The following is a 27,253-nucleotide window of genomic DNA, read 5'->3' on the forward strand; positions in this document are numbered from 1 at the left end:
CCTATGACATCTGCATTGGAGGTCCAGTGTCAATTGGTCATCTAGAACTCAGCAGTGCCATCAGTCACAGGAAGATCTTGGCTGGCTCTGGGGTCAACACATTCCTCATATGACGGGCTAAGCTACCCACTTGGGCCACCGGGAACTTACTTTAAAGTCTGTAGATCTGGTGTCACTGCCCCAGCCACCAGAACATCATCACCGATAACCTTATCTTATTCCCAGACCTCGCAGCCTCCAAACAGAAACAGTGACAGGAAATTGGAGGTTTTCTCAAGAGGACCAACACAACGCTGCCATCTTGGTCCATGGACAGCATTGCTTCTGGAGCTTGTATTCTCAAAAATACTTACTGTTTCTCAACTCGTATATGGAGCTTCAACTTACAACTGGCAACAAGGATGAGAGTAGCATCTCAACACAGACCAACTATTTCTGTTGTCAAGGAAGCAGTCCTGTAACTGGAGGCTGCATTTTAATACACCTTCGAGAAAAGTAGCATCAAGGTAATTGAATAACGACCCAAAAGCTGTAAGAGCTACCCAGTACATGCATACAAGTATATTTTGGCAATATTTGCTTATATGAACACAAGGAAGTAACAAGCATTGGCAAAGCCACTAGTCTCACAGATACAATGCTAGTGCTATGTGATTAGTTTTGTCTATGATGGTTTGTAACATTGAGAAAAAAGTGTAAGAGATAAAACAGTTCAAAGTACTGTAGGAAAAGCAAATACTTATTTTAAGCTATTGTGAACCTATACAATTATTTCAATAGGTTGAACCTTTATAAACAGCATTATGCAATTTTCAAAAACTTTTCAGCTCTGAACAGAATGTAAAAGGCCTGTTGCACATGATACAGCTTAAACAAACGAATGGGGCCAGTTGGAGGTACTTAAAAGAACAACAGCTGTCTCTGAGGCCTTTGAATAAGAAGTATCAGAATTTGAAAGAAAACGTTTGTTAAGGCCAACTCTGAACTGAAACAAACTTTATCCATTTGGTTATCTGTAGCATCTCAGGGAGCAGATGTATGTGCCTCCAGAAGCAACATCTCTTTTTAGTCATGCTAAGTTCACATTGTCCTGGAAATACCAGCTGATTGAGTGCATAAGCCCGCCCCCCTCTCCAGTATCATAAATGCAGCCTCTGTGTGCCACAGCATGGGCTTTCTTTCAACATGTGTGTAAGAAAGAAGGATCTGCTTTTATGGTTAAAACAAATTCCTCCCAAGTTCACGAAATAGAGTGTCACTATTTCTTTACAGCGGTTAGCGAGAATCTTCACTAAGTCGACTTAGTGCTTCATTTGAAGACCTGTTTTGATTGGATGAATTGCACAAATAAAAACGGATGGAACAACTTCTCCGGGATTCCGGACTTTTGAACAAGGAACTTTGATTGTGCCATTGCCAATTATGATGTGTAACACTGATTATTTCAATTTGAATGTATATTGAGTGAGAGTGCTCGGGGAGAAATTTGCTTTAATTTGTGGTTTCACCGAGGTGAAACTTTGTGGGTGTTGGGAACCGCATCCTCTTTCCTGGAAGCACCACTACCTACTGTGCTAGGAGATATTTACCCTTGATATTGTAGAGCGCCCTGTTGTCTGTTGGTACCCAACTCTTTATTTTGCTTTTATGGTTACACCTACTTTTTGCCAGGTGCTATGCTGTTTCTGACTTGTCAGTCTGGGATCCTGCTAATCAGGACCCCAGTCTCTGAGCTTTCTCTCCTAAATTGGTATGGAAAGAAATTAGGCACAACCCAGATTGGACACTGGTGTACCCTTATCAGTCCCTAGTACATGGTACTAAGGTACCCAGGGCATATGTATACCAGGGGTCCCCATAGGCTGAAGCATTATGACACCTATGGACCTATGGGGCATCACTCAGACTGTAACTACAGGTCTGCCATTGCAGCCTGTGTATGCTGGTGCTAGCACCACTTACAACATATATATGCTTTCCTATATCTGAGGTCACTGCACTTAAAACAGATAAGTCACCCATAAAGCAGGCCTTTCATTCCTGAAGGCAGGTTGCGCGGTTCTCAGTGTGAGGGTACCCCTGCATGAGCAGTACACCCCTACAACCTTCGGAGTCCATTCTCCCGGGTTGTAAGTACATCAGCCATTACGATACATAGAGTGGCCATGCGTCATTATGCGATGACCATCTCTAAACTGGCTGTAACGAACCCTATCATGTTTGGTATCAAATATGTTGGAATCATACCCCCATATGATCCGTGCACTGTAAAGCTCCTCCGGGAGGCCCTCAGTGCTTCCGGTACCAGTCTTCTAGACTCGAACACCACAACATTGATGCTGCCGACCAGAGACACGATTCTGCCCTCTTGCTGCAGAGCCAAGCTCGAGCAGGGGAAGGCACAACAATAGCTATCCAGTCACAGGGAGGTATAACCACTTCCCAGACAGGGTTTAGTGTATTGGGACCGGGTGGGAGCGCTTGCCAGCGCCACTAAGTCTGCTTGAAGGGCACACTTGGTGCCCTCCTTGCATAGTCCAGTTCAAACCACCTCAGGGAGCTGTTGGCTCCCGCTCTGGCGCAAAACTGGAAAAATGACATGGGAGTATCCTCCCCACTGTCCGACCCCTCCCCTGGGAGGGAACCCTGAATTGTCCCAACCCTTTCCTTAGGGTACTTAAGGGCTTACCTGTCAGTGGGTCCCTAGATTCGTTGTGGGACAAGATTAATTTCAAGACACCACTTCTTCTTCGACCTTCTGGGCACTCTAGACTTCGCTCTGGGCATCAAGACTGCAACTATGAAGACTCCTCCTGTTCCTGGTCTCATAGCCCTGCTCGTCTGCTGCAAAGTCCATGCCTGTGCTCCATACAGGAACCTTCCAAGGCCTGTGGACATCCAGGACACCTGAAGGAATCTCAGTTGAAGTGAAGGCGTCACTTCCCTGCATCTGCAGGCACTGCAGTGAAGCTGACCTGTCTGCTGATCCTGAGCTCCCACGGACTCCAAAAGGCTCAGCAACACAGGTAGTGGTCCTACACATCTCTTGATGCCTCCCTGTCCTCTCACCAAGTTTGAGGCCAGTATCCCTCGTCAGAGCCACAGGAACTGAACCCCTCTGCACTGGGTCGACTTGCTGTTGCAAAAGCTTGTTCGCTTTCTTCCTCCAAGATCTTCGGGCTCCAAGTAGCCCTAATCTCAACCATCTCCAGTGACCAAGATCTTCGTCCTCACCGCAACATTGCACCTTTGGTGAGTCCTCTTGCAACTCCAGTACCTCCGGCCTGTGGGTCCTCTTGAGGGTCTTCTTTGATTTCTGCGGGCTCCTCTGATTGCTCGGGGCCTGCCCTGACTCCCCTGTTTGTGGTGAGTCACCTGGACCTTGCTGGTCCCAAAACTGCACCTTCTTCGCTTTCCTCGTTGTTTGCAGTTGCCAAGGCTTGTTGATGCTCCTGACGGACACCGACCCCTCAACTCTCGACATCCAATGTGCGACAGCTCGTGAATGGCTCCTGGTGATCCACAGCGTCGCCTGGTCCTCACAGCTGCAGCTCCAAGGTCACCATCATCTCGCCTGCAGCACTTGACATCGATGAGCATTCGTCTTCGGGGCCTCCTGGTCACTCCTGAGTGGCATAGACTCTGTCCCTTCTGCTTGTAGGTATTACTCACCCTGAATCCACCTTTGGAACCTTTGGGTTCCACCGAACACTTTCACCTTCTCCAGCAGCGCCATCTTCCTGAAGTCTCCCATTGAGTTTGACTGCGGTTTTCCGACACCACTTCACACCTATGCATCCGGCCTCCCTGGTGTAGGTTTCCTGGTTCCTAGGGTATACACAGGTGGGGTGAGCCCCAACTTTCTGCCTTCCACTGTGTTTCTTCAGGGTCCACTGGAAAGGGTCCTTAGTCTTTAAAATTGCAACGCGACTTACCATTCACTTGATTTGAGCCCACAGTCATGTTCCCACTCTTCACACAGCCTCCGTGGGGTTCCTGGTTACTTACATCGGGTGGTTCCTTGGGCCCCCGGCACTTCTACGTCTTCTGTGTATAGTCTTGACTCGAGTCGTGGTTTGCATATCACTATTTTAGTATATGGTTTGGTCTCCCCCTGGCGACCAGTGTGTATCCATGCTACTTACCTGTTTCTATTGAAAAGTATTGTGTGCATTTTGTATATCTCTGGCAAGGAGCTATCTGTATGTGTTAGTGAGTGTCTTATAATAAATACCTATTTTTATAGACACACTGTGTGGTTCTTTTTCACTTAATCTATATCTATAAGATTATGTTCCGGTAAAACAAGCTGCTTTACAACCATTCTGGACTAAGCCTGAAGGCTGCTTTCCGCAACTACCAGTTAGAGAGCTTTCTAAAGTTGTCTAAGACCACTAAAATCACCATAAGGGTCGTCTGGATTGGTGCAGGGTGCCCACTTACATAAGGGTGCATCATATACCAGGCCAGCTTCTTACAATGTGGAACTCAGGATATAAAAGAAATCCAACTCCTTAAAAGCGGCTCTCTAGTCAAACCAGAGCAGAAATATGCCTGTTGCTTAGCTTTTATGGACAAGCTGGAATGACTTGCGAGTAACACAGTGAGGACGGAGATGGGGATGTGAAAGGGTAACAGTGCATGGGGAAGGGAGCAAGAAAATATGTACTTCCAGGTAGTGCTGGAAGAAACAATTAGAATGTAATCCCATGATGTGATCTATGGAAGGGAATAAGTCATCCAATCAAAAGGATGATAAAGAAACTATTCTGCAGCGTAGGGATAACATAACAAGAGGAAGGAAAGCCACTGAATAGGAAGCAAGTATTTGAGATTGACAAGAAAACCAACCAATGATAATCAATTGGCTCTCTATGTAGACTATTGTACACAATTGGAATTCCTTTAAACTATGATGTCCAGGTCGGAAGACCTATTCACCAGAAGGGTCAGGAGACCTTTTTGTGAGACAATGGATATGGGGAATACCCCCACGATCACTGCACAAACTTTTCTGCCAACCGAGCCAGCGTTTTTTTTTTTAAGAGGAGAGGAAGACACGCCATAGGAGGAGGCAGGAGGATGCAATCGGAGAATGCTGAACAGGATGATGTTAATATGAGGAGTCGTACACTAGACCAACTGCACAAGCGGCCTGTAAATATCATGGTCAACCTCATAACTGACATTCTTACCACAGAAGAGCTCACTGTACTCAACAATGGGTTGAAATTCGTACAACAGCATAGATGGACACATTTTAATTAAGATGTGAATTGGCTGAATTCTTCAAAAAAATACATGGAAAAGTATTTTTTCAGAAACCGCCTATCATGGAGACAGATGACAGACACACAAATCTGAGGAAGATATCCAAATTCTTCCCCCCTTCATCCACCATACCGCCTGAAGTTTAGGCTTTTGAAGAGGCACTGATCAAAGAGGGGGAAAAACGCAGCCCCAGGAGAGATGCTTATCAGAATCTCACCTGGAATGAGAGGAACGCTTTGGAGTCACTCAGCAAAAAAGGACAACTTGTCATAAAACCTGCTGACAAAGGGGCACAATCGTCATCCAAATCAAAGAAGATTCAGAAAAGCATGCCTAACCCTACTACAGGATGTAAAGAACTATGAGGTAATTCCAACAGACCCCACCAATTGTCTACAAAATACCATCCAAAGCCTTCAGGAAGAAGCTGTGGACAATGACTGGGTCACCAAGAAGGAAATAAATGTCCTCACCACGACTGTGCCAAGCATGCTGCAGTTCCACACCATCCTACAAATACACAAAGGGAGGACACCCCTGCCTGGCAGACCCTTTGTTTCAGGGATTGGCTCAGTCCTAGAACCCTTATCACAGGGTACAGATTGGTTTATACGCCCTCTCGTAACTGAGACTAGATCTTACATCAAGGACACAAAGCAACTACTTGACCTCCTGAAGGACACAGAATATGATCCCACCATGGACAGAATGTTGTGTTTGGATGTGGATGCTTTGTACACCAGTATCCCACAAGAGGAGAGCTTGCGGATCATAGCTGACCGCCTTCTGGCTCAAGATTGGGACTGGGCATCTCCTGTCTAATGGATTATGTGACTAGCTGAACTGACACTAATGGAAAACGTCTTGGCATCCGAAGATCACATCTACCTGCAACGCCACAGTACTTCCATGGGCAGAACTTTTGCCCAGAGCATTGCATGCCTGTATGTACGGTGGTTCGAGGAAGGGAATAGTTGGGCTAATATTCCGTACCACGTTCCATAATAAGATCGACTTCTGGTAACGTTACATTGATGACGTGCTGGTGATCTGGCACGGAGATGACACAACAATTGAACGATTCCTCGCATGGCTCAACAACACAAACCCTCAAGTTCACCATGGTGGCAGACAGAGACCCAGTGTCTTTTCTTGATGTCACCATCACTGCCCGCAAATGGAAACTCACCTAGTCACTGTATACAAAACCATTTGATCCAGTTTAACAGTTCCCAACCCGGGACCCTGAGTGAGAACGTACCAACTGTTCAGTTCTTACGTATAAAGAGGAGCTGCTCCAGAACATAGGATTACAAAAAGGACAGCAGTGCCTCCTCCACTATGGTGGAGGAGTGTCGTCCCACTGCTTTTCTGCAATGTAAAAAGGGAAAAAGAAAATTATAATAGCTCGCTGTTATTATCATTTTGTTTATCCTTGCTGGAGCCAGTTTTGGGGTGGGCAAAACTGGGCTGTCATCACAGGCAGCAGGGTTGGGGCACTTAAGTGCTCATGGTGGTTTGGCCGGCTGTCTTGGGCTGGCCAAACCTTCATGCAGCCTTAGCATGTTCTCCACCGGGCTGTAATGCACAGCTTGGGTATTTAATGTGCAGAGGCTTGTAGTCTCTGTCTGAGCACCGAACCACGGCGCCAGTGGCGTAACGAAAGTTGCCCCCCTGCCCGGTACACAGGGGCGCACCTGCTCCACATTTAATCCGGAACTCTCTGGCCTGAGTTCTGTGATGAAGGGGCCCCCTGAAGCACGGGGGCCCCCCGCACCGTGGGGACTGCTGGGGCCTGTGTTACGCCCCTGCACGGCGTTCAAGATCAATCACAATGCTGCTGTCATGGTGACAGCAGTGTCGGGATTAGCTTAGGGGAGCCTGTGTGCTTACGGGAAGAGAAGTGAGGCAGACGACTGAGGAAGATGGCGGCCATGAAAAGGTAAGTGAAATTTTATTTTTTAACTCCCTGCCATGCCATCATGTATCAGCCTGTATACACAATGAAGGCTCTTGATAAACTTTTTTAGTGCCTGGAGAGTAGAGAGGATACTGGGTTGGTCCTTTTTGTTTAGTTACCCTCACACACCCTAGTGGTGTCATGCTTCATCATCGGGTCACCCCAATGCCATTCTAAGTGCAGTTTTGACTGACCATTGTCCGGTCAGTTGGAGTAATTTTTGTGGTGTTGTTATCATGTATCAGCCACCACGGAAATAGGAAGCGAAACTCTGACCAAGAAACTCAAAAAGAAAGATTACCCTACCAAGATTATCGAGAAGGCTCAGGAGGTTGCAAGCAATCTCCCAAGAGAGGCTCCGTTAGAAACTAACACCAAGCAAAACACTGACGCTCAAATCTTTGTAAGCACCAACAACACATCATCTGATTCTGTCAAAAAGATAGTGCACAAACATTGGCGGATTTTGACATCCAACCAACTTAACTTTACCAAGCCCTTATGTTCCTTCAAAAGGAACACCAGTATCTGCAAAACGATGGTCCACACTAACACCCCATACATAGAGTGTTTTGTCCATCGGCTCTTCCCCCCACTTTCATGGCATTTCCCCCCTGTGGAAACTATTCCTTGTGCCCTGACACTTCACAAACAAAAAACTCTAGATCTTGGCCTCCAAACACCATGGGAATAGAGATCACATACCAACTACAACATTAGCAATGTTGTGTATACTATTGTGTAACCGTGTGGCCTCCGACATATCAGCATGACAACAAGAAACACAGGAGCACCATACAATGTAAGAGGGCGTCAAAAAACTCACCACACTTTACCTTGAGAAAAATCACAGCAACAAGTTCATGTGGTGGTCGTGGATTGGAAAAAATCAGTGCACAAACAGGAGTGAATGACAAACTCCTGGAAAAAGAACAAAGATGGGTCTATCAACTCAGAACTAACAAGGGTGTCCTAAACAACGACATTCAATGGACCCAGCTCAGCCTCCAATAACTGACGCTCTTACTTGCCATTTCCCCTCTGAAAAGACAGCTTTCTTTTTTATAAAGAAAAAGGCATTGATAAAGGGTCTGCATAAATTAATCTTTAGCCCCTCCCCCTTTTTATCTTTTTCATTTACTGTCTCACCCACCACCTGGGTGCAATCTATGACATCACAGACCTTTCTTGTGGTCCTTATAACCCCACGTTGGTAATGAAAGTACCTCTGTCATGATAAAGGCACTACTCAGTTTATTATATCCTATGTTTATCTTCCAATATGGTGCGAATATGCAACCTTAGGCTCCCACTCAGTTCCATTTTAGTGATAATAGGCACCCACTGGGCTCCACCCGGCACGCTGTGTCCCAGGTCTGTCACAAATGGTTCATCCCTTCCAATGAGAGGCTTCAGTGTACCCATGAGATCCCTTCTTTAGTATTCCCAGCACTACCACATAGTATTATCCACAACAAATAAGTTCTTCCTTGTGGGTGTACCTCTTCATTTTCATTTTTATTTAATATTCCTCCTTAATAGTGCTCAAACAATTCTTCTCCAGTGGGCTCAGCTGGAAGCACAGTGTCACCGCACACTCTCCTCACGTATTGACAATATTTCCCTTCGCTGAGCTTTGCAAATGAAGATAAAAAGATCTACTGCTATGCCTCACATTCGTACCAAGAGCTGGGTAGGAACGGACATAGTAGGTAAAATGGTTAGTTAGGGGACCTTGATGAAGTGAGTAAACACTAGAGCTTTTCTCCACCCTAATCATGTTTGTATTGTATAATTCAGTAATTGTTTGATTAATGTTTTACACCAATATATGTTTGTCTTTTCTTTGGGGATATCCACACCTGCTTCTTTGTATTCCAATCACACCTGGGACCACAGAGTGTGACTACAGTACCAACCCCCCTCTTCTCCCCAAGGGGCCTATATTAGTACCTCAATGGGGAAGTCCTGTTCCTCCATTATGTATGCATTCCCTACTGTTCCCCCTTCTGATCTACGCTTGAGTTTTAGCATAAACCAGAATACTAAAACTAATCTGCATGCATGTGTTCTAGAGTAGTCATAACTGTGAAACTAATGTTTGATTACATGTCGCTATTGCCATAATTTGAATGTGGCGTGGGCAAATACACCTGCACATACATTGCAGGTCGTGTGTGTGTGTATATAAATAAAATATGAGTACTCACTCACTCAGATGGATGGATCTGTTTACTTCACACTTTCTAGCCTATGCTAACAGAAATTCTTATTCTGTTTCCCCTAACTGTAGGTACCTCGAATAGGCAAATGTTTACTGCCTCTGCATGCCTAAATAATTTTATAGTGCATGCACGATTTATTGTTTTAAAATAAATGAGTTTGGGGGAGCATTAGAAAAGCAATCACCCTGTGGTCAATCCTTTAGACCGTATTTGGACAGTAGTATAGGCAGAAACATGTTGCCACCAAAAGGGTCATAAGGCTATTACAATTAATCCAAATGGCCCTTTAATGTATTCCTTTTTTTAAACTTTTCCCTTCCACCCTGCTAATAAAGAGAAACATTAGGAGTATATGAGGAGTTTTTAATGTTAGCTTCCCCGACTATTCATATACAAAGAGTTCCCTGGAATATGGTCAAGCCCACCCTGACTTTAAGGAGTCCAGGGTGAACCCGATGATGTAGCATGTCACTACTAGAGTGAGTGAGGGTTGTAAATAAAAAAGGCTTCTTTTTCACCACACTTTTCTTTGAAGTGGCTTATAGACGTGGTGGTGCACACTTCACCACATCTTCTCCCGTGTGGCAGTGGGATACTCTGTTTTGAAATAAAAAAAAATATGCACAGTAGGACTTTAACAACAGACTGCTAAAAGCTGTCTGCAGCAGAAATCTAAAATGGCAGCACAAACTATTTAAAACTGCACTAATCTGTGGAGTTTCATACCCCCTTGCACTCCTGGTAAACATGTACTTTGAGATTTGTAGGAGCACATCATGCTGACAGTATCAACATTGTGGAAAGTTGGAGTGCGAGCAGTACATAACACATGAATGCCGTCATAAAATACAATGTAAGCACTGTGCAGGACGAGGACAGTGTTACCTAGGGACGATGCTGAGAGTGTGAACATCGAGCAGGCCCATGTGGTCAAAGCAGAAAAGTGATGGACCCATTTTTCTTTATGAAAGTGGCACTAAAGAAAGGGTGAGTAGTGTAGGACTCACAATTACATCGAGTTTGAATGCTTTACATGGTGAAAGTTCACCCTTTTTGAAACAAGAAATGAGATCAAAAAGAATAGTTGGAAGCATCTATAACCTCCGATTTACTGATAACTCATTAAAATATTCCATCTTCCAAATTGCAACTTTCTCTTTCTTGCTTAAATCTCCTATATGTTTCTTGCCTTCCTTCTGTTTATCCCTTTCTTTCCGTCCATCTTACTCTTTCCTTGCTTCGTCATTGTCCTTCTGTTTTTCTACTTTCTTTATAGTTTTCTGGGTTCTTTCTTTCCATCTTTCGATTATTGTTTCCATCCCTTTTACGCTCCTTTGTTTCATCTTCCTCTACTGTTCCTTTTCTCATGCACTCGATCTTTATTCACCTCTCTCTCTATTCTTTTTGTCTTTACCATTATTCGTTGCTTGTTTTTCTCTGTCTGTCCCCATGTGTGTTTCCTTTGCTCCCCTCTACTTTCGCCTCAGCTATGTGATGCTAGTGTCTTAAATTGTTATTTAAGAGCTCTCCGTAGGTCTGTGAGATTCTGATCCTATCTGAGAGGGTCAATAAAGAACAATACAGCTGCCCCAGAGCTACTAAATTGCATCACCTGTTTTCCTCCACAGAGGCTCGTCAGTTTGCGATGGATTGGGAAACACACAAAGAGTGAGGCAGAGTCGTTGTAAGGCACAAGCAAAGTGGGCTCTGGCCCTGGGCCCCAGCCTTTCAGGTGGGACCTCTGATAGAGCCAGCTCCGTTCTGCAGAGAGTCTTGCCCTGATGACCTTGACTAATTCTTAAACAGATAATTTCAAATACCGTTTTCCTTTAATTTACATTAGACATGTTGCGAGATCAAAGCAGGATCTCACATATTCATATGTCACATAGGTTATGTGCAGTATTATTAATTAGCTGCTGCGTTACAATATTGAAAACACACCTCACTGTCCCTAAATATTAGATGTAAACACGTTTAGAATTTGGACCAGTTTCCCTGTGCACTGTCAGTAACCTTTCCAAAGAGGGCATGAAAGAGCTGAAACTGGATCATATATTCAAAGCTGTTGTGAACTGGGGCCCTCAAAATGTGTTTATCCCGGGTCCCCTAAAATCCTTAAGATGTTTCTGAAGGTATGGGAAGAGACTGACTCAGCCTGGATGATCTAAGAGGTGGGGGTGTTAACCAACAACAGAAAAGTGGTTAGTAGCCAAAACACGTAGGTCGATTTTGTCATTAAGAACAAAAGGACCGTTGTCAAAAACGCAAACCCATACACAAAGGGGGTAACACAGAGCTGGTGACAGGAAATCATCAAATGAATGATTGTAATACTTTATTTATTTTCTTTAGTTTCAAGCCTCAAGGTGATCCTGCAGTATAGCCCTTTAGACAGACATCGGCCAGGAATGAAACCTTTCTTCTTGTGCTCCCTCATCCAAGGTATTCTAATGTATTTTTCTCTTTAGGTATTTCAGGTGAATCATTCACAGTTTTATCCCATTGTATCCTTGCTAATACAGACATGTATCCTTTCAAATTAGTGCAGGCTGTATTATTCATTTATTTATTTATTAAGGAGTTGTATATAGCGCTGGCCAGACCAGAAGGTACTGGAGCGCTTTACAACATTCGTAGCAGGGAAAACACATAATCTGACATTAGTATACATATTGTTTCATGACGCATCGGAAGTCTGTACAACAATAAAAGCATGGAAAACATAGAATATCGCAGTTTTGTGCACATCGACTCGAGCCGGGCCTCCTTCTGAGAGGGGGGATAGAGGGAGGAGTCGGGATGGGGATGAGGTAGAAGTCTTAATGTCAAAAGTGTCTGTGTGCTGCGCTGTGCAAGCTTGTGTGCTTCAGCGACAGCTATCCATTCGGGAGAGATCAATTGAGGAAGAGGTCTTTGAGCTGCCTTTTGAATTTTATAAAGGAGGGTGTAGTTCTGATATGGACTGGGATGGAGTTCCAGATTTTGGGCGCATTTCCAGAGAAGTATCGAGATGCGTTTTTTTGTTTGCGGGTTGTCGGAGGGATGAGGAGTAGAGTGTTGGAAATCCTGAGGCTTCTTGTCTGACCGGCCTTCCAGGTAGGCGGGTTTCCCAATGTGTACAGGGCTTTGTGCGTGAGGCAGGCCGTTCTGAAGTTGGCACGCATTTCAACTGTGAGCCATTTTATCTCTCTGAGGGCGGGCGAGATGTGTTCATATTTCTTAACTCCGGTGACCATTCTGGCTGCTGCATTGAGAGTTGATCTGTGAGGGCTGCATTTCCGTAGTCTAGTCTAGACAGCACCAGGAATTGAGTAGCTTGTTTGAGGTCATTGGGCGGGATGAAGGGTTTTATTTTGTTGAGTAGCGTAAGGTTGAGGAAGGCGCTCTTTGCGATGTTCTTGATGTGTTTGGCCATGTCTAGTTTTGGGTCCAGGGTGATTCCCAGCCATTTTACGGAGTCCGCCAGGGTGAGATTGCCGTTGAGAGCATCGATCGCTTTTAGCCATTCTACGATTTGGGGGTTCTCTTTGTTGAAAATGAGGAGGATTTCCGTTTTGTCTTGGTTGAGTTTCAGGTGATTTAGTGGTAGCCAGTATTGGACTCCTCTTAGAGTACCGTTGAGTCTCTGCATGTCATCGATTGGAGGAGATTTCAAGATAGATCTGGGTGTCGTCTGTATAGGGGTTGAAGGGGATGTTTATTAAGGCTCCCTTGAGGCGGCTGAGCTGACGAGCTCGGGATCACGCACCTGCGCGCCGTAGAGAGGTACCAGACCTGAGAACACTTTTGGCAGCCTACACAGCAACCCCATACGTACGCCTATTCCCTGCTGATGAAGGGTAACGACCCAGAAACACGTGTACAGGGATGGCCAGCACAACGGTGAACACACTCGGGACTTTACAAGAAGCACACACGCTGAATCGAACCGCATTGACCATAATGCTTAGGGGCGAACCCGCTGGTGGGTGGAGCAGTGTGCGACCCCATGGATTACTGTTTATTGAGGCTCCCTTGAGCCGGTTGAGCTGACGAGCTCGGGATCACGCACCTGTGCGCCGTAGAGAGGTACCAGACCTGAAACACTTTTGGCAGCTTATACAGCAACCCCACACGTACGCCTATTCCCTGCTGATGAAGGGTAACAACCCAGAAACACGTGTCCAGGGATGGCCAGCACAACGGTGAACACACTCGGGACTTTACAAGAAGCACACACGCTGAATCGAACCGCATTGACCATAATGCTTAGGGGCGAACCCGCTGGTGGGTGGAGCAGTGTGCGACCCCATGGATTACTGTTTATTAAGGCTCCCTTGAGCCGGTTGAGCTGACGAGCTCGGGATCACGCACCTGCGCGCCGTAGAGAGGTACCAGACCTGAGAACACTTTTGGCAGCCTACACAGCAACCCCATACGTACGCCAATTCCCTGCTGATGAAGGGTAACGACCCAGAAACACGTGTCCAGGGATGGCCAGCACAACGGTGAACACACTCGGGACTTTACAAGAAGCACACACGCTGAATCGAACCGCATTGACCATAATGCTTAGGGGCGAACTCGCTGGTGGGTGGAGCAGTGTGCGACCCCATGGATTACTGTTTATTAAGGCTCCCTTGAGCCGGTTGAGCTGACGAGCTCGGGATCACGCACCTGCGCGCCGTAGAGAGGTACCAGACCTGAGAACACTTTTGGCAGCCTACACAGCAACCCCATACGTACGCCTATTCCCTGCTGATGAAGGGTAACGACCCAGAAACACGTGTCCAGGGATGGCCAGCACAACGGTGAACACACTCGGGACTTTACAAGAAGCACACACGCTGAATCGAACCGCATTGACCATAATGCTTAGGGGCGAACCCGCTGGTGGGTGGAGCAGTGTGCGACCCCATGGATTACTGTTGAAGGGGATGTTGTTGTTTTTTTTAGTATGGTGGTGAGGGGTTCCATGTAAATGTTAAACAGTTGCAGGGAAATAACTGATCCTTGGGGGGGCACCCCTGCTGACAGGGTGTAGGTCAGACGAGAAGTTTCTGGTTTTTATTCTTTGGATGCGGTTCTGGAGAAAGGAGGAGAACCATTGTAAGACCACCTCTTCAACACCTACCCTTTCTTGAAGTATCTTAATGAGTAGCTTATGGTCAACCGTGTCGAAGGCTACAGAAAAGTCCAGGAGTATGAGTAGGCAGCATTGGTCCGTATCGAGTGACTTGTGTATCTCGTCTATAACATTAAGGATCGCTATCTCTGTGCTGCAGCCTTTCCTGGAACCCAATTGGCGGGGGTCTAAAAGGTTGGTGCTGTCCAAGTCTTGAGTCAGTTGGAGGAAAAACACATCTTTCCAGGATTTTAGCTAGGAGAGGGAGATTGGAGACGGGTCTGAAGTTTTTCAGATCATTCGTGATCATGGCGTGACTTGGCCGACTTTGAGGCAGTCCGGTATGACTCCGGTTCTCAGGGAGCTGTTAATGAGCTTGGTCCAGAGCGGGTCTAGGGAGAGTTTGAGCTTTTTGACCATTTGGCCGGTATAGGGTCCAAAGGGTGTAATGAGGGGTTGGAGGTGGAGATCATTTTGACTATCTCTGCTTCAGAGATGGGGTTGAAGGAATTCCAGTGTTGAGGGGAGCTTGTATGTGGTATCTTCTGTCCCTGGGATGCACTCCTGAAGGGGGGACTACAGTTGTTGTCCAGGGAGTGCTCAATCTTGGTGAATTTTTCATTGAAAAAGTTGGCGAAGTTATCACACAGGTCTTTGGAGGCCTGAACTGAGGATGAAGGGGGCTTGGAAGTTTGTTGCCTAATGAGGTCGATGAGTTCTTTGGGCCTGTTTTTTGCGTTGTCTAGAGCATTGCAAAAGAAGGAGGTTTCTTCGTTCTTAATGTGTTTTTTGTACTTCCTGCGTATTGATTTGAGTTGATCGTGGGGGTTTGTGGACGGGTTGTTCTGCCAGCGTCTTTCTGCAGCTCTTAGTTGTCTTCTTTCAGAGTTTGTCTGTGTTAAACCAGGATCTAGATGGAGTGTCCTGACTCTTATTTGTTTCAAGGGGGCTAACACATCCAAAATGGAAGTCATGGTTGTATTGTAGTGAGAGGTGAGTTCTGTTGTGGAGAGATCTTCTGTGGGGATGGGAAGGAAAGAGCTTACCCTTTCCTCCAGGTCAGCCCGGGGAATCTGAGTTAGATTTCTCGCCCATTGGGGGAGGTACGGCCTAGGGGGCTGGCCTAGGGTCGTTTGTTTGATGTGGAATAGGATGATATGGTGGTCGGACCAGTCAACGGGCAGGATTTGGTCGATCATGACTGTCGGGTTGGGCAATAATGGCATCTAGGATTGATCCTCTGTCATGGGTTTGCTCTAAGCAGTGTTAGGTAAGGTTGTTGTTGTGTAGAAGTTCGTTCAGGGTTTGGATCAGCAAGTTGTTTTCCTAATTCCAGTGTAGGTTGAGGTCACCTACAATTAAGTTGTTGGAGACCCGGAGTGAGCAGTGAGTAATCAGGTCGGACAGGTGTTCTCCAAATGCAGTGGTGTAGCCTGGCGGATGGTAGAGGAGATGGCAGATTAGTGTTTTGTTGTCACTCGTCTTAATGTTGGCGGTTAGACATTCAAAAGTGTTGTAGTTGAAGGCGTCAGTTTCCGTTTCGGAGATGTTGTTCTTGTGTATGATTGCTATACCTCCACCTCGCTGGTTTTTGCTGTCTTTATTGATGAATATGAAGCCTGGGGGCACACACATGTCCATGATAGGGGAAGAGAACTCATTTAGCCATGTTTTGGTGATGAACGTGATGTCGATGTCGTAGATAAGGATGGTTTCTGCCAGCTCTGTTGCATGTTTGGTGGTTGATCTGCAATTTATGAGCATGCAATTGGTGGAGGTCCCTCTGTTTTTGTGTTTCTTCATTCAGGGGGCCCTCGGAATATTAGTGAGGAAGGCTGGAGGTCTTAAAGATCTGGGTGGGGAGTGATCTCTTCTAAATCCCGTGATGACCTGGATCTTGGATTTTGGGGTGACAGTGGAGGAAGTGTCATACAAGGAAGCAAGATCCAATGCTTCGCTTGTGGACATTGCAACTCTTGTTCTATTGGGTCTCCTTGTCTGGTTCAGTAGGGGGCTTGAGTTCTAACTGGGCCCTAGAGCCTGGCAAGGCCTTCGAGGCTTAGTGCTGGAAATAGTGGGAGTCGTGTGAGGGCGTTGGCTTGCTTCTTGGAGTGTGGTGAGGTTCAGTAAGATTTTGTTAAGGCCCACAATTACAGTTTCTAGCTGGCTTTCTAGCAGAGCGAGACGATGCGTCGTCTCCCTAGGGGAGGGGGTAGGGGTGTTCTGGGCGGGGTTGTCTCGAGGGGGGGGAGAGCTTGTCAATGATATGCTGGCTTTTGGTGGCTGAATCTTTACAAAAATGTAAACAAGATCTCTGTTTGAAAGAACTACAGAGACAACTCCACCTTGGGAAAGGCAGCTTCAACCAAGCAAGGTTGTAGATCTAATGGGTATAAACTCTTTGGCAGGTTCTTAAAACCAGCTGTAAACATGGGTGCTTAAATTCCTCAAGGGTAATGTAGCGATTCAGATGATAAAGAAACCTAATTTGTACTGAATTGTGATGTCTAATGTTTTCTCTATGATGATTTTTCCCATGTTAGCAAAAATGTAGAAGAAAAATAGCAGCAGGTTAGTCATCTTCATAAGCACCTTGTTTGCCATAATTGCTTATCTCCTTTCCATTCTGGCTTTGGTCCAGAGACTGCTTCACTTGTTTTTTTGGGTATGAAGTGAGTGCTGTTGTGGGGTATTAGTGCAATATTTGACATAGTTGACCACCATATACTATGAGACTGACTTCACTTGTAAGTGCTATAGTTAAGTCTGTCAGATGGTTTGAGTCCTTTTCTACATGTAACGTAATAAGGCAAATATAATATAACCAAGAATATTGGGTGGGATTGGGAGTGGACTAGGGAGGCCAATGACGGGGGGGTCTCAGGTCTCATGAGGCACATTTCCTGTGAAAGTTAAATACTTCCATAAGAAATTACAGTGATTGGCAATGAAACTAGGCAGCGTTTCTAATATTTATATAATGTGGGTACTCATTTCTCTAGTATGTCTATGCAGTGGGATTGTCGTTTCTCTACTGACTTGTAAACGCCCTTGGATTGTTATCTACAAGTCCCTTATCACTGGACACTAACATGTTCTAGCGGCCTCTCTGTCTGCTCCTTTTCCAGCATTTATCTGCATCGTTGATAATGGCTCTAAGTCTATCTGGAATTATATACTGGTGAATTATTTATTTACAAGTATGTTCTCAGATTGTGGAGCATATATAGATGTTTGCTGTTCATACCGTTTCCCTCCTCTCCCTTCTAGTAGGGCCAGTTCCTTAATTTCCCAGCAGCCCTCCGTACAGGCGTTGCTTCCTTGCTTCTCAGCTGAGATAGTTTTAAAGGTCACATCCATCTCCTTAAGTCTAAAATCAGAGTTTTATGCTATAGAATTTCTATGGTCTGGTAGGACACACAGTATATGAGCAGCAAAGAGGGTCACCTTTAGGTATCCTGTTATTTTTCAATTCTTCGTATAATATCAGTCTCATTAGTGGCCTGTACAACTGGTACGAGTGAGAGTGCAAAGAGAAGAGGTGATATTGGGCTGTCCTGTCTCTTTCCTCTGGCCAGCGGTATTGTCTTTTCCCCATTTTATTTAATTTTTTGTTTGTGGTCATTTAATATTAGCCTTAATGTAGTTTAAAAAAATCTTATAAAAACACCAAGTCAGTTCTGGTCAGCACTTTATGCAAATATCTTCCCCCAACTCTGTCAAATAACTTTTTGGCACACTGGAAGTGTTTTTTTGAGTCTGCTACATCTAGCATCGGCTGTGCTAGCCTCACACTGTAGAACGTAATTGTTTGTTTTATAAACCTGAATGATATCAGGAGACCAATCAGATTCGTATTTTATCTAGCCTAGTGACTAGAGTTTTAGTAAAAAAATCTTGACACCCATAGTTCAACAATGCTACCTGCTTATATGAACTATGTAAGTGGGAGATTTTTATCTGGTTTCAGGATTAATGTTGATGGCGATTCCATCGTAGATGGAGTTATTGAATGAGATGTTCGGAAATAATTAAAAACATGGTAGACAGCAGTTCCAACCGAATGCCTACATATGACTTGATAAAGGCTTCGTTAAACCCTCCTGGCTCCAGTGCTGGACCCATGGGTATTGACCTAATTGTATCTCCTACTTATTAATAGTATGTTTTTTTCTCTCCTGGGTTTTCTCCTTCTTGAGTTATATGTGGTAATCAATCAAAAGTAAACATGTGTGATTAATACATTGCACATTTAGGTTATATTATTATGTTCTGCAACATGATACTAAAGCATTGCTTGACTATATTAGCAGTATTTATTCTAGGAGCTGACGGTTCTGTTTTACATTAATTGTTATTGATTTCTGAAGAATTTCTGGAAGGTTGATAATAATGCGTCTCATGAATTGTTGTTCTTTAAAAGTACTTAGTCTTGCACAATGAAAATGAACAGCAATCATTTTGGAATCTATCCTTCTATTCACGCTTTTACTAAACGTTGCTGCTTTCCATTTTGTTTTGCCTTTTTGTGGTTGCAATTTATATTGTATGCACTAGATTAGGGTTTTGATTGTTATAATAAATCTTTCAAATGGATTCCTTTTTTAGTGTTCTTGAAAGTGTTATTAATTAATAAAGGAAGATTTTGGGTACAACTAACTATCCTTGTAAAGTCTTACAGGATTGATTGTTATTAGAAACACATCTCAGTCAAACATTATTCAGTGGGTTTTGGGGTGGTTGCAGTCCAACTGGATTTCTGCCTCATGTTGGCACATTGTCCTTGGTGGTAGGGGGTCAGGAATATGGTTTGCTGCAATTCTAGAACGATCTAGAAAACCTATCAGGCCCAAGGCTTCCCAGATTGATTCTTTCAAGGCCATATCTCCAAACACTATCTTATTCAGCCTACATGGTCTAGGCCTTTGGCAAGTTCCCGCTCATTGTCCAATTCTAAGTAGACCGGGGCCTGATCCAACTGGTACAGTGTACCTATATCAACAGATATCATTCAAGGAAGGAGGTAGAAATGTATTCTTGAGTAGGTTCTCTGAACATTTGAAAAGTGCCTGTAATCCCGCTCCATCCGATGCTTAATTGTATAGACAGCAACCAAATCAAAACCTATAATATCCATAAATTAGGACATCCGGGTTAATGGCTTAAAATTGGATCGAGAAACATTCATTTGATTGGTTCAGTATTGTGTTGAAATTTCCAAGGAAGTAGGCACCGTCCCACAAATATAACCATCAACTAAAATAAGTCTGTGTAGAAGGTTTCCTATTATTGCTAGGATCATATTTTTAAAACCATGTGTAGGTTTGATTTGAATTTCTAGACTGCCTCACACCCCTAATACCCGGCCCTCCCAGTTGAAGCATTGGTGTTCTAACTTAAGCTATATTCCCCTTTTGATTCATATTGATACTCTTTTAGTTTTTGTAGGGGCATTGGGATGGATGTCGGTAAGGAGCCAATAAGATTCAAATCTCTTTTCAATACTCTGCAAATGAGTTCCTGTAGGAGCACTACATACATTTATTTTACTTGAAGCTAGTGTAGGAGTGTCCTCCGCTTCATTGGGAAGCAGAGGCTCTGAATATTCAGAGACTCAAACCTGAGACTATCCTTTGGGCAATCTAGTTTGACTACTTTACATCTAGCCATTATGTTTTCACCTTGAAGTTTGTGTGTTAATCCTGTGGTGTATCTGATTGTGTATTATATTCAGACAGAAATTATAAAACATCTTAATGGGAACAACAGACAATGTTTAGAAGGAATGTGGTTTCATGAATATGAAACTGGATAATGATAGTTGACATGAATCTTTTGACATTGCCATTGGAGCACTAGGTAAGGGAATAGACAAGCGGGAGGAGATGGAGAGGTTTTGCTCCCAGAACTTGGATATGTCCCTCCTACCCACCCCCTCACTCCACCCACCCGTCCCCACACTTCTCCCCTGCTTTTAGAGTAAGGAAATCTCTCTACTTAATGAAGAGTATTTAACAATCCCACAACATAACTTAAACATTTAGTTAAATCTGTGACATTTCTTGAGCCATGGTTCAGCAGCTGCTCGGAAAAAGGGAATATTTCCAATAGGAATATATTGTAGTTTGTTAACCATTATTTAAGTCTATTTGAAAGGGCAAAGTTTATTAGGAATCTAGTTCATCTCTCCTGAGGAAGCTACCGTCATCATTTTGGCTTTTTGTCGTGTCTGTCAACATTCTTCTCTGCGGCTTCTGGATGATCTCGGAATTCTTGATTCATATTGCAAGGTGGAGGCCATGCCCACCCTATTATCACATGCCATCAGAGGTTCTAGGTTCAAGATCTTTGACACTTCAGCCATTGTTATATGGAGTGGTCTGGAACTGTTCCTTCCTAACATGTCCTGCCCCTTCCCCAACTCTGTAGATCTATGTTATGATGTTGCTGGTACGTCTACATCCTCCAGTGTGTGCTGGTTCTTGCCAGCTGTAGCATGTATTATATTTAGTTTGAAAAGGGTAGGACAATCAATATCTAATAGTACTATACCTGTAAAATATCAATAAAATCGGTTGTTTATAATTGGTACAGTGATCATATTTACAGATTTTTAGTGGCCATCTCAAACTTTTTTTTTAAAGACAACAGGCAACATGGGTCAGGCAGCAAGACACTACAGAACAACAATGTGTTGATTATCAAGGGGATAGACGGGGGGATGTGGTCCTTTTACATTCATATGATTGCATTCAAGAAAGAATGAGACAGCTATTAGATACAAATTGCTACCGGAAAGTCAAAGGCAAACCTACAAGGGATATCCAAATGACAATAAAAACAAAACTGAAGGAATGGTACATTAAGGGTTTATTGACAGGAGAAGATTTTTTTTTTACATCCAACATCCTACTATGGTTACTTTTTGCCTCTGCCCCAAGGGCCATAAAAGGGTATTTTCTCCTTCCAGACCTCCTATTTTTGCAGGCTTTAATTCAATTGGCTCACACGTAGGGGAATTTATCATGTGGGACGCAGACTATATATCAGTTACTATAGATGTAGTGAATTTATATACCTCTTCGACATAAAAAGGGGATTGTGGCAGCACAGAAGGCTATTAATACTAAACCAGAACATTTTTGGGAATCTTATGTGATCAAAGAAAAGCTACAACGTCTTCAGTTTCAACCAGGAACTCTACATGCAGGTGCAGGATACAGTGATCGGAGCCGAATTTGCACCATTGTACACCTGCATCATGGGAGTGGGAGAGAAATATTGGATCTGGGACAAACTACTAATTATCCTACCCAGTTCAAACTATTTCTGTATTGGTGGTGGGGGAGCGTGGGGGCATAAGGGTATTGCCTTCTCAGGCTAAGCAAGCAGCATCACATATTGAGCCAATATAAGTTAGCATAACCCCAGGATCTTTACCCCTCCGGGTATTTTTATGTATTATAGTTAGACTTTTGTTAAGTCTTGGTGTCTCTGTTAATGCTTGTGCCTTGTATCAGTTAAATAATTTTGTTTACTCTTCTAGGAGACTAAATCCACATTCATTCAACACACTGATCAGGAAAGGAGAAGTTAAGTTGGTATTTATTCTGATGTCAATTATACCATTTGCACCTTTACATGTATAAATAATGTATTCACCTATTAGGTCCAAATTGTGCTCTTTGTTGTTGGGCTTTGTGCCCTGGTCTGCAGGCCCTCGACAAGCATGCCCCTCACCATGTGCTCCTACGGCCTATGTGCTTGGCATGTGAGCACAGGAAGGCTCCTCGTGTCCTCCCATCACTTGCACTGCCCTATGAAGTTAACACAGCAGCCAGGCATGCTCTTCGCAGCTCACAGCTGTCTTCGCAGTCACCGCCACTCTGGATTCCCTCTTAAGTTGCTGTTGAGACATTTTGCTCCAGCACCAGAACTAAACCTTCGGTGTGCTTGTCTGAATTCACAACTCTTCTCTTACTAGAGATCAAGCTTTCCAGCACGTGGTCATTGCTGCAACTTCTCAATCAAGTCTGATGTTAGGTGGCCAACTTAATTTCTACTGCTGTTAGTCCTGCAGGGGGACCACACAGAGACCCAGTAAAATCTTAACCTTCATTTTAAGGGAACAGCTTTGTTCAGGATTACTTTTGCTCCATGGATGTGTTGTCTTTCCCAATAATTGTGAACTTAATATTCCAGTATTGGTGGGGGGAATAGATGAATTTCCAGAACTCCGTGGAATGGCTGCATGTCAGGTCTCTTAACAAGCCACGTCCCCCATGTGTTGTCTTAAAAATAGTCTACAGAATCTCTGATTAGATCAGATTTTGTCAGCTAACTCTGATGATTCTTGCAAGAATCTGCAATTAATTCCATTCTTTCCCACATTATGTAACATTTATCTATTGCAGTGCTATTGTTTTCTTGAAATAAATTAATAGTGGTATCAGGCCTCGGAAAATCTACTTGCCCACTCACTATGGTGAGTCAGATTTGATCAAGTTGAAATATATTTCGGACCTAAATGCCTGTTCTGGTGAGTTGACAAAGAACAGGTGTTCTGTTCAGTCATTAAGTGAAGGAATAATAAAGATGGCTTGAAATCTTGTTTTTATCTTGTCACTTTTGCTCTGTGTTCAGAGATGGAGGTCAGTTTGCAATTGCTTTTCATTCTCTGGCTGCAGATTTCTGGAATTTTGTAAAGCAAACCGTCTGACTTGCTGTAGAAGGTGTGAAAGGAACTCACATATTTGAAGGTGCACTCATGTGTGAGAATGAAGAAAAAGGCTATACTAATCACACAATTTGAGACCAATTTACGGGTCAAGTACATTACAGTTAGGTCGAGTAGATTATTCAAATAACTCGACCTTAGGTCTAGTAACATTTTTATGATTTTTCGAGGCCTGGGTATATACATATATGTTGATTAAGCACAGTTCTGTTTGAACGTTGCAGACGGTGTTCACGCCTACTTTGATCTACAACAATATTTATACATCTTTCAAGAGAAGATGGTAATTCAGTGGGCACCACCTGAACTGTAATAAATCACCGCTCCACATGTTTGGCTGGGAAAGTGACAGAGGGAGCAAGAGAAAAGGTTGTTCTAAGAATCACGGACATATTAAGGATTTTTGGGGCCCCTGGTTGGAACAGTTTTAAGTTTATGCTCCAGTATCTGCTCTGTCATGCCCTCTTTGGTCAAGTCACTAACAGTTGAGAGGTACACTTGTCCAAATTCCAAAGTTGGTAAACTAATATTCATAGATAGTGATGTAACACAGCAGCAGCTCATTAATATTACTGCAAATAATCTCTATTGACATCCTCGTATTTCTCATATGTGATGACTTGTTTTGATCTTAAAGAAACTATTTATGGATGTTGCATGAAACAGAAAAACAACATTTCTCTGCAATATGTCTGTTTTAGGATTTCACATATCACTCAAATCGATAAATAAAATACAGAGAAACAGTATTTAAATCAATCTGTTGAAGAATTATTTAAGGTAATCCGGGCAAGCTTTTGCAGAGCAGAGCTTCCTTTTGTCAGGGGGCCCCTTAAAGGCTGGGGCCGTGGGCCAGAACCCACTTTGCACATGCCTTAAAACATTTCTGCTAAGAATTTTTTATATTAAGGCAGATTAATTCCCTTCTTCAAAACACAGAGCAATATCAAGTTACACATAGAAGTCTGCAACTCCTCGGGTGAATCGAGGTTGTTGCTTCCATGTCACTAAAGTCAGTAGAACTCTGCATTTGCTGCCAGCAAAGCATACATCTTAAAGAGATTAATTTAGCCTCTAAGTTTTTCAAGAAGAAAAGTAATTAATCTAGACAAATCTCTTGGCAAGATTTTTGTTAGTATTTTTGTACATCTTTAATCTTGATAGATTCATGTTTGAAACAGTCTAGACAGAATCTATGTTTGTGAATGAAACCTGAAAAAGAAATACAAAAGAAGCTGGCTGTATTTTAAGAATTATAATGAAATCTTGATAAATAAAAGTACAGTATATCATTAACTATGTGAAAAGAAAACTGAATATGGCACACTGCTCACAAAGTGCACACAGTGATAGTTCAGATCGAAGGCAATATTTCCCTAAAATGAGTTATATATAAGGAATGAGGAAAAATTGCTGGAAAAGGAATCGTTTTGGGGGAGGCATTTCTGCGCCACTGGAAGAAAAACAGATCATTTGGCCATTTAGGTTGACATTTCAATTCTGTAACAATAGTTCATAAGTCATCATCATAACAATATATAATGGAGATCAATAAGGTGAAAGTCTCACCTTGATATCTGGAGATAGCATAATGCCTTTCCCTCAAAAGGGTGGAGAGTACCTAGAAGTCCATTTACAATGGAAAAAGTAACACATATTTGGAAATGGAGAAAACAATGTGCTTTGTGGTTTTTGTCTACAACATAATAGCACACTTCTTGCCCTTTTAAAGAAGGTTCTGGAATAGGCCTCCTCTGTCAAGGAGGTACAAAAACAAGACTGTAGGTCAGGTGATTGCTGTGGACAGGAGTCGAGGCGCTGTAATTCAGAAAGACTGAGTTGAGCATGCTGCTCTTCAATAGAGTATTGTATAATCGAATGTGGAAAAAGCATTTGTGTTGATTAGGACTAGAAATAGTACTTCTTGGCAAAGGTGCGGTGACCAATTTTGCTAGCTCTCAGCCATCACTGCACAGTATGATAAAAGGAATGGAAAATATTGTTGTTAACAACAATTGACATTCCAATTTCTAGAGCATCTGTCTAAGCTGGTCCATCAGCCTTGGTTTTGAATAGAGCCAGGAAAGAGTGGGGAATGCCTGGCAGGGCCAACGGAAGCAGCAGATGTTTGGTACCCTTCTTTGACAATGGTTTGTGGCCTAAAAGTGAGCAAGCAGCGCAACGCCAATCCCTCACCCTTTAAGTACGAGGTGTGGTTGGCAATCTTGTATTATGTGACATATCTGGTTGTGCATTCAAGGTGTCCTCGCGCTACCACGCCCTAAGGAGTTACTGGTAGAGCATACATCAGTAGTGGAGGCTTCCACCAAGTGCTGCAGAGAGCAAGAAGACAGTGGGAAGTACACAGAGGGCAAACACAACCAACCAAAATAAGTTCCCTTCCTTAACAACAGCCTGAGGTCTATTGGTGGCTGGGGACACCCGTATCGACTGTGACTAGTAACACCAGTATCTGTAGTACTGATACTTACCAGGACACTGGCACTGACGGTGACTAGGCGCACTAGCCCTGATTTTATTGATCAAATACTCGTAACGATGATGACAGATGGCAGTGATGGTGACTGCTGGTACATGAAGGTGCTGGTGGTGACTGTGGGTACTCTGCACATGCCCTTGAGGAGAGCTACTGTAAGGTCCTATCATTTTAATAAAAACAAGCTATAGTGGAGGAGAAACTGCTGGCTAAACCAATCCCTGTTTAAAACATATTTAAGTCTCAATGGGCCAGATGTACGACTCACCAATTTGTGAGTCGCAAATTGCATTGCATTTGCGACTCGCAAATTGGCATGCACAACAGTATCTGAGACACTGTTTGCAATTCTTAATGGGGTCGCAAATTGCATGCCTCATGCATATTAATGAGGCTGTCGCAATTTGTGACCCCATTGGGAATGGCTGGCACTCCCAAGGTTGGTGGCCTTCTGGAGTCAGCAGACCACCATGTCTGGGACTGCTTTTAATTAAAGCAGTTTTTTTGTAATGCAGCCCGTTTTCCTTAAAGGAAAACGGAATACATTTAAAAAATAAAAATGAAGCTTTTCAGATTCATTTTTTAAGGGCAGGCAGTGGTCCCTGGGGCCACTGCCTGCCCTTAAAAAATATTTTGAGAGCCACACACAAAGGGGAAGGGTCCCCTGGGGACCCCTTCCCGTTTGTGAGTGGTTTACCACCCATCTGTGAAGGGTGGTAAACTGTGACTGATCTGTGACCGCAATTGCGGTTGCAAAACAGTCATACATATCTTCAGGAGTCACTATTAGGAAGGGACGCACGTCCTAATAGTGAGTCGATAATCCTATTTTGCGAGTCCCAAATTGATTTGCGACTCGTAAAATAGGATTAGTACATGGGCCACACGTTTTTTGCAGTCGCAAACGGGTCTAAAAGCTATTTGCGCCAGCAAAAAACGTTAGCACATCTGGCCGTCTGTTCGCCAGTTGTACACAGCAATACAAATGGAAAACAACTTCTTTCCCTGCATGTAGTCTATGTTTAACCCCTTCGATGCTCATGACGGAACGGTTCCGTCATGAGCTACGGTTGAGCAGTGCTCATGACGGAACCGTTCCGTCATGACCACGCCTGTTTTTATTAGGGCCCAGCACCGGAGGGGGAATCGCGGTCGCGCTGAAAAGGTTAAAAACCTCAAAATACAGAAACAAGACTTTCTTTTGATGGTGACTCCATGCATTCAGTCATGATCGTTTAGGCATTTTGACATCATAGGGCTTTAAAAAAACACGTTTTTGTAAGGTAGCTTAACGACCTGAAGATGTGTGCAAGTGTTAATAATACAAAGGTAACAATCTGAGTTCATGCAGCACGCCATTTTTATGTATTTATCAGTTTAACCATAGTATTGGAAAGGTTCAAAACACAATCGAGATTCACATATGAATCTAAATGCTTCAGAAGAGTTCCATCAA

At 43.7% G+C, this 27,253-nt stretch overlaps 1 protein-coding gene across 7 annotated transcripts in view; it reads left to right on the forward strand.

The window, feature by feature from the left end:
• DRC10 (dynein regulatory complex subunit 10) overlaps positions 1–27,253 on the forward strand; it is a 145,657-nt gene that overhangs the window by 11,083 nt on the left and 107,321 nt on the right. For 2 of the 7 annotated variants that reach the window (XM_078667154.1, XM_078667155.1), the window contains exon 3: positions 11,812–11,901. The exons of 3 other annotated variants lie outside the window; for them this stretch is intronic. The gene's annotated coding sequence lies outside the window, so the exon portion shown is untranslated. Of the gene's footprint in view, positions 1–11,811; positions 11,902–22,111; positions 22,165–27,253 lie in introns of those variants that run through there. 2 more of the 7 variants (XM_078667156.1, XM_078667157.1) reach the window with 2 other exon arrangements.

Source organism: Lissotriton helveticus, chromosome 11, assembly GCF_964261635.1.
Source record: "Lissotriton helveticus chromosome 11, aLisHel1.1, whole genome shotgun sequence".
Lineage (NCBI taxonomy): Eukaryota > Metazoa > Chordata > Amphibia > Caudata > Salamandridae > Lissotriton > Lissotriton helveticus.